Source organism: Pinus tabuliformis, chromosome Q (assembly GCF_031772625.1).
Source record: "Pinus tabuliformis cultivar Carrire ecotype Pingquan chromosome Q, CPIR1, whole genome shotgun sequence".
In the NCBI taxonomy this organism is placed as follows: Eukaryota; Viridiplantae; Streptophyta; class Pinopsida; order Pinales; family Pinaceae; genus Pinus; species Pinus tabuliformis.
In genome coordinates this window covers 806,813,132-806,821,319 of record NC_142296.1, presented here as the reverse complement: position 1 = coordinate 806,821,319, position 8,188 = coordinate 806,813,132, and the positions used below count along the sequence as shown (strand labels likewise).

Sequence of the window (8,188 nt, the reverse complement as noted above, 5' to 3'; positions counted from 1 at the left end):
TTCGAGCGATGCCACACAAAGCCCGCATCGGCTAACGCCGACTGCCCATCCAAGGGAACAAGATCACCGCTCGCCGACGCACACCACGAAACATCGCTTGAGGTATTTCAGCCGACCGCACCGCACGGGGCACGGATGACCAGCTCCGCTGCTCCCTAGCATATTGCAGGGAGTGCGTTTGAATGAGATGCGACACCCAGACAGACGTGCCCTCAACCGAGGCCTCGGGTGCAAATTGCGTTCAAAAACTTGATGATTCACGGGATTCTGCAATTCACACTAAGTCTCGCATTTCGCTACGTTCTTCATTGTAACAAGAGCTGAGATATCCACTGCCGAGAGTCGTTTCCACGTGTATTACCAAAAAATCGGCCACAAAACTGAATAAGAGCACCCCCCACAACAAATTTAAGGCCAAGGGGCAAAAGGAGGAAAAACGCATGAGATAAAGAGAAACAAAGGTGTCTAACCCCCTCACAGGGGGAGGCTCGAATAGAGGACAATCTCCCCCAGCCCCACGCCCTTGCAAAAAGGGGGGAAATGCATGGATCAGCGATCGAGAAGGACTAGGATGTCCACCCCGGGAGCTCGCACTGATTTTTAGCCCTTCCCTGACACCAGCCCACAACGATTCCCCCTTTTCTCCGTAGAGTTAGGGACCGAAAGGAAGAAAAGGGTAGAAAACAAAGCACAAACAAGGCACAAGCCTCCCAAAGCCCCGTGCCTTTGGAAAAAGGGGGGAACTGAAGGGGAAGACAATCAAGAAGGACTAGGGTGGTCACCCCGGGAGCTCGCACTGCGTTTCGTCCTTCCGGAACACCAATCCACAACAATCCCACCTTTTCTCCGTAACACTAGGGGCCACGAGGAAGAAGCGAAGAAAACAACAAGAGATAAAGGGATATATCAACTGTGGCTATCGGCTCACAAGGGAGGCTCCAAACAGAGAACAAGCTTCCCCAACCCCGTGCCTTCGCAAAAAGGGGGTAACTGCAGGGGACAATGATCGAGAAGGACTAGGGTGGCCACCGTGGGAACTCGCACTGCCTTTCGTCCTTTCCGAACACCAATCCACAAGAAAACAACATGAAAGAAAGAGAGATATCAAATGCGTCCACCGGCTCATAGGGGGAGGCACAAACAGAGAACAAGCTTCCCGACCCTCGTGCCTTCGAAAAAGGGGGGGACCTGTAGGGGACGGCGATCGAGAAGGACTAGGGTGGCCACCCTCGGAACTCGCACTGCTTTTCGTCCTTCCTTAACACCAATCCACAACAATCCCACCTTTTCTCCATAAAGCCAAGGGGCCAAAAGCAAGAAGGGAAGAAAACAACAGGAAAGCAAGAGATATCAAACGTGGCTACCGGCTCACAAGGGGAGGCTCAAACAGAGAGCAAGCTTCCCAAACACCGCGCCTTCAGAAAAAGGGGGGAACTGCAGGGGACGGTGATCGAGAAGGACTAGGGTGGCCACCCTGGGAACTCGCCCTACTTTTTGTCCTTCCCGAACACCAATCCACAACAATCCCACCTCTCCTCCGTAAACCTAGGGGCAAAAGGAAGAAGGGAAGAAAACAACACCAAATAAACAAAGATCCCAAGAAAAGGGAGAAGCTCAACAGCACGCCGAGTAGATGTCCGCTAACCAAAAAGAAATCAAACAAGGCACCGAATCAAAAAAGTCTCCCACCTCTTCACACCCTCCCACATGCATTCAGCACAACACCCTTTCCAGCTTTACAACATAGCAAACAACCAAGCAAATAAATCACAACCTAAAACTGACCAATAGAAAAGACAAGGGCCACGATGAGACCCGTGTCTGGAGCACGTCACTGAGAGGCACACAGCCCCCCAACCCAACGGCACACGGCTTCAAACGACAAATAGACGGCTGCCAATAACACAAACCCACCTCGCTCTTGCACCCCTCCGTGTACAAAACACACGTGTACGGGGGTCAAATAATCAAACTCCAAAGAGGTGTTGTCACAGGCCGACGCTCAACACTGGAGAAATCCGCGGGCCACAAATACATCGATGGTGCAAGGCCACTAGAGACAGGGACGTTCGCAAAGCGCACACCACGAAACAAAGAAATGACGCAAGTCCCACAAAAAACCCACAATCCAAAGGGAGGAACAAAGACACGACCCACTACTTCTTTTTCCATCAGAAGGTGAGTGGGTCACGAGAGGACGAGGAATTCCCTCGACGGCAAAGGCACGAGATAAGATTGCCACCCTCATGCCTGTCGGCGGGGAAAATTGCGATCTCGATGGAGCTCAGACCGAGGGATGGGTTTTTCATTACCTCGACACCCAACCTTTCCGCGAGGGCATGTCGAAGGAACGGTCGGGAGGGACTAGGGTGGCCAGCCCAACGGGTTGAACCACTCTTCATCCATCCCATACTTGATCGCACCCCGACAATCTCGCCTCACGGGAGGTTTGAGCTACCAGGCGCGCGTGCAACCACTCCCTCGACCCAACCACCAGCCAAAAAGCTCACCCAAGAAACACATCAACCGCCGCCGCCTTTTCGAGAGAACCAACTATGGAAGCCCGCACCCTTGGCCCATGCCTTCCAACGAACAAAAGACCGAGCACCACCGCTACGAATGAGTCCGAATTTATCCATCGTATTTATCGAGCACCTCAACTCTGCAGCAACCATGCCCGGCCAAACAGATCGTCGGAAGGGCTCCCAAGAAACAAGCTTCCGGACCCCCTGCAGAAACACATTGGGGGGAAGAAAAACAAAGGATGGGTGGGACAAGCACAAGCATGGCTTGCAAGCACACACGAAAAAACAAGCATAGTTACCTCGAGACAAGCAACCAACAATGTTCCTGCCAAACACCAAACCCGCTCCCCTAGAGACGCACCACAAAGTCCCACATTGCAATCGAAACCCAACCAACCCAAACCAAAAAAGAACACCCCTGCTATCAATAATCCTACTGCAGGTTCACCTACGTAACCTTGTTATGACTTCTCCTTCCTCTAAATGATAAGGTTCAATGAACTTCTCATGACGTCGACGGTGGCGAAGCACCATCGTCGACGCAATCCGAACACTTCACCGGATCATTCAATCAGTAGGAGCGATGGGCGGTGTGTACAAAGGGCAGGGATGTAGTCAACACGAGTTGATGACACGCGCTTACTAGGAGTTCCTCGTTGAAGACCAATAATTGCAATGGTCTATCCTCATCACGATGCAATTTGAGAAGATTTCTCAATCCTCTCGAACCAGGAATAAAAACTCGTTGGCTGCATCAGTGTAGCGCGCGTGCAGCCCAGAACATCTAAGGGCATCACAGACCTGTTATTGCCTCAAACTTCCATGGCCTAAACGGCCATAGTCCCTCTAAGAATCTGGCCGCGAAGGGGAACCTCCGTGTAGCTAGTTAGTAGGCTGAGGTCTCGTTCGTAATCAGAATTAACCAGAAAAATCGCTCCACCAACTAGGAACAGCCATGCACCACCACCCATAGAATCAAGAAAGAGCTCTTAATCTGTCAATCCTTACTATGTCTGGACCTGGTAAGTTTCCCCGTGTTGAGTCAAATTAAGTCGCAGGCTCCACTCCTGGTGGTGCCCTTCCGTCAATTCCTTTAAGTTTTAGCCTTGCGACCATACTCCCCCCGAAACCCAAACACTTTGATTTCTCAGAAGGTGCTGGCGAAGTCCTTAGAGCAACATCCATCGATCCCTGGTCGACATCGTTTATGGTTGAGACTAGGACGGTATCTGATCATCTTCGAGCCCCCAAATTTCATTCTTGATTAATGAAAACATCCTTGGCAAATGCTTTCGCAGTGGTCCGTCTTTCATAAATCCAAAAATTTCACCTCTGACAATGAAATACGAATGCCCCCGACAGTCCCTATTAATCATTACTCCGGTCCCGAAGGCCAACACAATAGGACCAGACTCCTATCATGTTATTCCATGCTAATGTATTTAGAGCATAAGCTTGCTTTGAGCACTCTAATTTTTTCAAAGTAACAACGCTGGAACCGCGACCCAGCCAATTAAGGCCAGGAGCACGCCGCCGACAAAAGGTACGGAATGGCAGGTGCACACCGAGTAGGCGGACCGACCCTTACGATCCAAGATCCAACTACGAGCTTTTTAACTGCAACAACTTAAATATACGCTATTGGAGCTGGAATTACCGCGGCTGCTAGAACTAGGCTTGCCCTCCAATGGATCCTCGTTAAGGGATTTAGATTGTACTCATTCCAATTACCAGACTCGATGAGCCCAGTATTGTTATTTATTGTCACTACCTCCCCATGTCAGGATTGGGTAATTTGCACGCCTGCTGCCTTCCTTGGATGTGGTAGCCGTTTCTCAGGCTCCCTCTCCGGAATCGAACCCTAATTCTCCGTCACCCGTCACCACCATGGTAGGCCTCTATCCTACCATCGAAAGATGATAGGGCAAAAATTTGAATGAAGCATCGCCAGCACAAGGGCTGTGCGATCCGTCGAGTTATCATGATTCATCGGAGAAGCGGGCAAGCCCGCACCGACCTTTTATCTAAAAAATGCATCCCTTCCAAAGAGTCGGGACTTGGTGCACGTATTAGCTCTAGAATTACTACGGTTATCCAAGTAGTATGGTACCATCAAAAAAACTATAACTGATTTAATGAGCCATCCGCAGTTTCATAGTCTGAATTAGTTCATACTTAGACATGCATGGCTTAATCTTTGAGACAAGCATATGACTACTGGCAGGATCAACCAGGTAGCACCCTCCCGCTTCAAAGGGAATTCCGGGCGCTCTCTTACCGAGAGCCAGCCTGAACACCCATCAAGTCAAAGAGACGTCAAAATATCATGTAAAACTTTTATGCCTTGAACCTCTTGCATCCCAAGAAGGAAGCACACGCAACATGCCAAGGACATGGCAAACAAATGGGCAGACCTGCCGAGCCATAACGCACCAAGGCCACTCCAGAGTTTGCAGCCATGGCCCAACCAACAAGAAAACGAGCGATCACTCACCGAATCCCTTAGAAATGCCTCCAAAGGCCTCCACGCCCCGCTCCGAGGGCACCTAGGAGTCCACCCGGACAGCAGCAATGATGGACCTCGATCACCCGATCGCCTGCGGTAGCCTCGATGCAAAGGAAACAAATGGAGAATGACCAACCACGCAACCTCTATATTACAAATGAGCCACAACCCTCCCCGCCCCCGCACCGAGGCCACCTAGGAATCCACCCGGACAGCAGCAACGATGGACCTCAATCTCCCGACCGCCTGCGGCAGCCTCGATGCAAAGGAAAAGGAAGGAAATAAAAAGAGGATGACCGACCACACAAATCCTATCATAGAGAGGCCATACAAACCTCCCCGCCCCGCACCGATGCCACCTAGGAGTCCACCCGGACAGTAGCAACAGTGGACCTCGATCGGATGATCGCCTGCGTAGCCTCAACACAAAGGCAAGGGAAGGAAATCATACAAGACAAACCGAGCCCGCAACCTCCCTTAGAAATGCCCCCCAACCCACCCCTCCCCTCCCCGCATAGGGGCCACCTAGGAGTCCACCCGGACAGTAGCAACGATGGACCTCGATCGCATGATCACCTGCGGCAGCCTCAATCCAGAGAGGAAATGGAAGGAAATAAAACAAGACCAACCGAGTCCACAACCTCTCTTAGAAATGCCCCCCGACCCTCCACGCCATGCACCGAGGCCACCTAGGAGTCCACCCACGACAGCAGCAACGGTGGACCTCGATCACTTGACCGCCTGCGGCAACCACCATGCCAAGGAAAAGGAAGGATGTAAATGCAAATCAAGAGGTTCGCTACACAATACAATAACACATATCCGAATAGGAGGAGGAGGGATTGGGCAAGTTCGCACCCCACGCACCCTACGTACAGGCAACCTAGGAGATTTCCCACAGCTTTACCGACCAGACGATGAATAATTTTCCCCTACGGCCACCTCCACGGAAAGGAGGGAGGTCGAAGCGTTCCACCTCTAAATCCTTCTTCCAGATAGCCCCCACCATCGATGACTATAGTAGCAAGCCTCCTCCCCTTTGGACCACGAGCGCATACACAATTGAAACAACAAGTGCCCCCAACCCTCCCCGCAAAGAGGCCACCTAGGAGTCCACCCAGACAGCAGCAACGATGGACCTCGATCGCATGATCGCCTGCGGCAGCCTCAATGCAAAGGAAACGGAAGGAAACAAAACAACAAGACCAACCGAGCCCACAACCTCTCTTAGAAATGCCTCCCGACCCTCCACGCCACACAACGAGGCCACCTAGGAGTCCACCCGCGCCAGCAGAAATGGTGGACCTCAATCACTTGACCACCTGTGGCAACCACGATGCGAAGGCAAAGGAAGGAAGTAAATGCAAATCAAGAGGGTCGCTACACAATACAAGAACACATATCCGAACAGGAGGAGGGATCGGGCAGCTCCGCACCCCACGCACCCTACGTACAGGCAACCTAGGAGATTTCCCATAGCTTTACCGACGGATGATGAATAATTTTCCCCTACGGCCACCTCCACGCAAAGGAGGGAGGTCGAAGCGTTCCACCTCAAAATCCTTCTTCCAAATAGCCCCCACCATCGATGTAGCAAGCCTCCTCCCCATTGGACCATGAGCGCATACACAATTGAAACAACAAGTGCCCCCCAACCCTCCCCGCAGAGAGGCCACCTAGGAGTCCACCCGGACAGCAGCAACGATGGACCTCGATCGCATGATCGCCTACGGCAGCTTCAACGCAAAGGAAACGGAAGGAAACAAAACAACAAGACCAACTGATCCCACAACCTCTCTTAGAAATGTGCCCCCCGACCCTCCACACCACGCACCAAGGCCACCTAGGAGTCCACCCGCGACAGCAGAAACGGTGGACCTCGATCACTTGAACGCCTGCGGCAACCACGATGCGAAGGCAAAGGAAGGAAGTAAATGCAAATCAAGAAGCTCGCTACACAATACAAGAACATATCCAAACAGGAGGAGGGATCGGGCAGCCCTGCACCCCCCGCACCCTACGTACAAGCAACCTAGGATATTTCCCACAGCTTTACCGACTGGACAATGAATACTTTTCCCCTACGACCACCTCCACGCAAAGGAGGGAGGTCGAAGCGTTCCACCTTGAAATCCTTCTTCCAGATAGCCCCCACCATCGACATAGCAAGCCTCCTCCCCATTGGACCAGGGGCGCATACACAATTCAAACAACAAATGCCCATAAACGTTGTGACTTAACATTTCCAACCACAAAAGCCTGCCACACATGCAAGATGCAAGGGAAAATCTGACCCCTCGATCAAACATATGGGCTAACACATCTATCAAAACCTCAAAGCCAACGCAACCATGAACAATGTGCACTTTGAAAGGAATGCCAACCCTTGACTTTACAACAAGGAGAACAATGCCTCACATCGCCCGACAGAAAAAGCAAGCAAGAGGGAGGGTAGGTGGTTTACAACCAAAACCCTTCCACTACCTTCTTAAATGTATGCATCTAAACCGATAATGCCAACACAGAAAGAGTACAAGCACAAGACACCGACACCATAAAAAGCCGAACAATGAAGAGGCTAGCCATCACAAGGAGCCACACCACAACAACCCATACAACTCCCAAAAATTGGAGCAGAAGGGGAATTGTTCACATATGCCTCCCGGGACAAGCATGGCCAACATTACCGCTCATGCGCTACCAAGTGGGTATGGAGAGAAGATGAAAATCGGACACCCTACAAATGACCCAAGGCCATTCTTGAGGCAAACCTGAAAACCAACTCAATTACCAACCCACCTTTCACACGAAAAGCAAAACCCTCCACACCAAATAGGGAGGAGGTGAAAAATATAACAAGGAGCCAATTTCAATGGAGCCACAAATGGCTGCCTAGCCCAATCAAAATTCTCTATTTGCAACAACCGAGGGGCACGATAGTGACATAGGCAACGACGGAGTTTTGGGGCTTCCATCTAGGACCGCAACAACGAAGGCTCAAAGGAGCGCCGAGGAAACTATCAACATTCTTATCGTTGGGATGGGAAAGAGGGACGGGGATGAGCATTGCCCACATTACCACTCATGTGCTACCAAGCGGGGATGGAGAGAAGACAAAAATCGGCCACCCTACAAATGACCCAAGGCCATCGTTCGA

The 8,188-nt window shown here is 51.3% G+C and overlaps 2 non-coding genes across 2 annotated transcripts; both read right to left on the bottom strand.

Annotated features, from left to right (window-relative positions):
• Positions 1-190: 190 nt before the first annotated feature.
• Positions 191-344, bottom strand: LOC149222032 (5.8S ribosomal RNA). Its single transcript, XR_016249742.1, has one exon. It is a non-coding gene; the product is annotated as a 5.8S ribosomal RNA (ribosomal RNA).
• Positions 345-2,950: 2,606 nt separating this feature from the next.
• Positions 2,951-4,762, bottom strand: LOC149222031 (18S ribosomal RNA). The gene has a single exon (XR_016249895.1). It is a non-coding gene; the product is annotated as an 18S ribosomal RNA (ribosomal RNA).
• Positions 4,763-8,188: the final 3,426 nt, after the last annotated feature.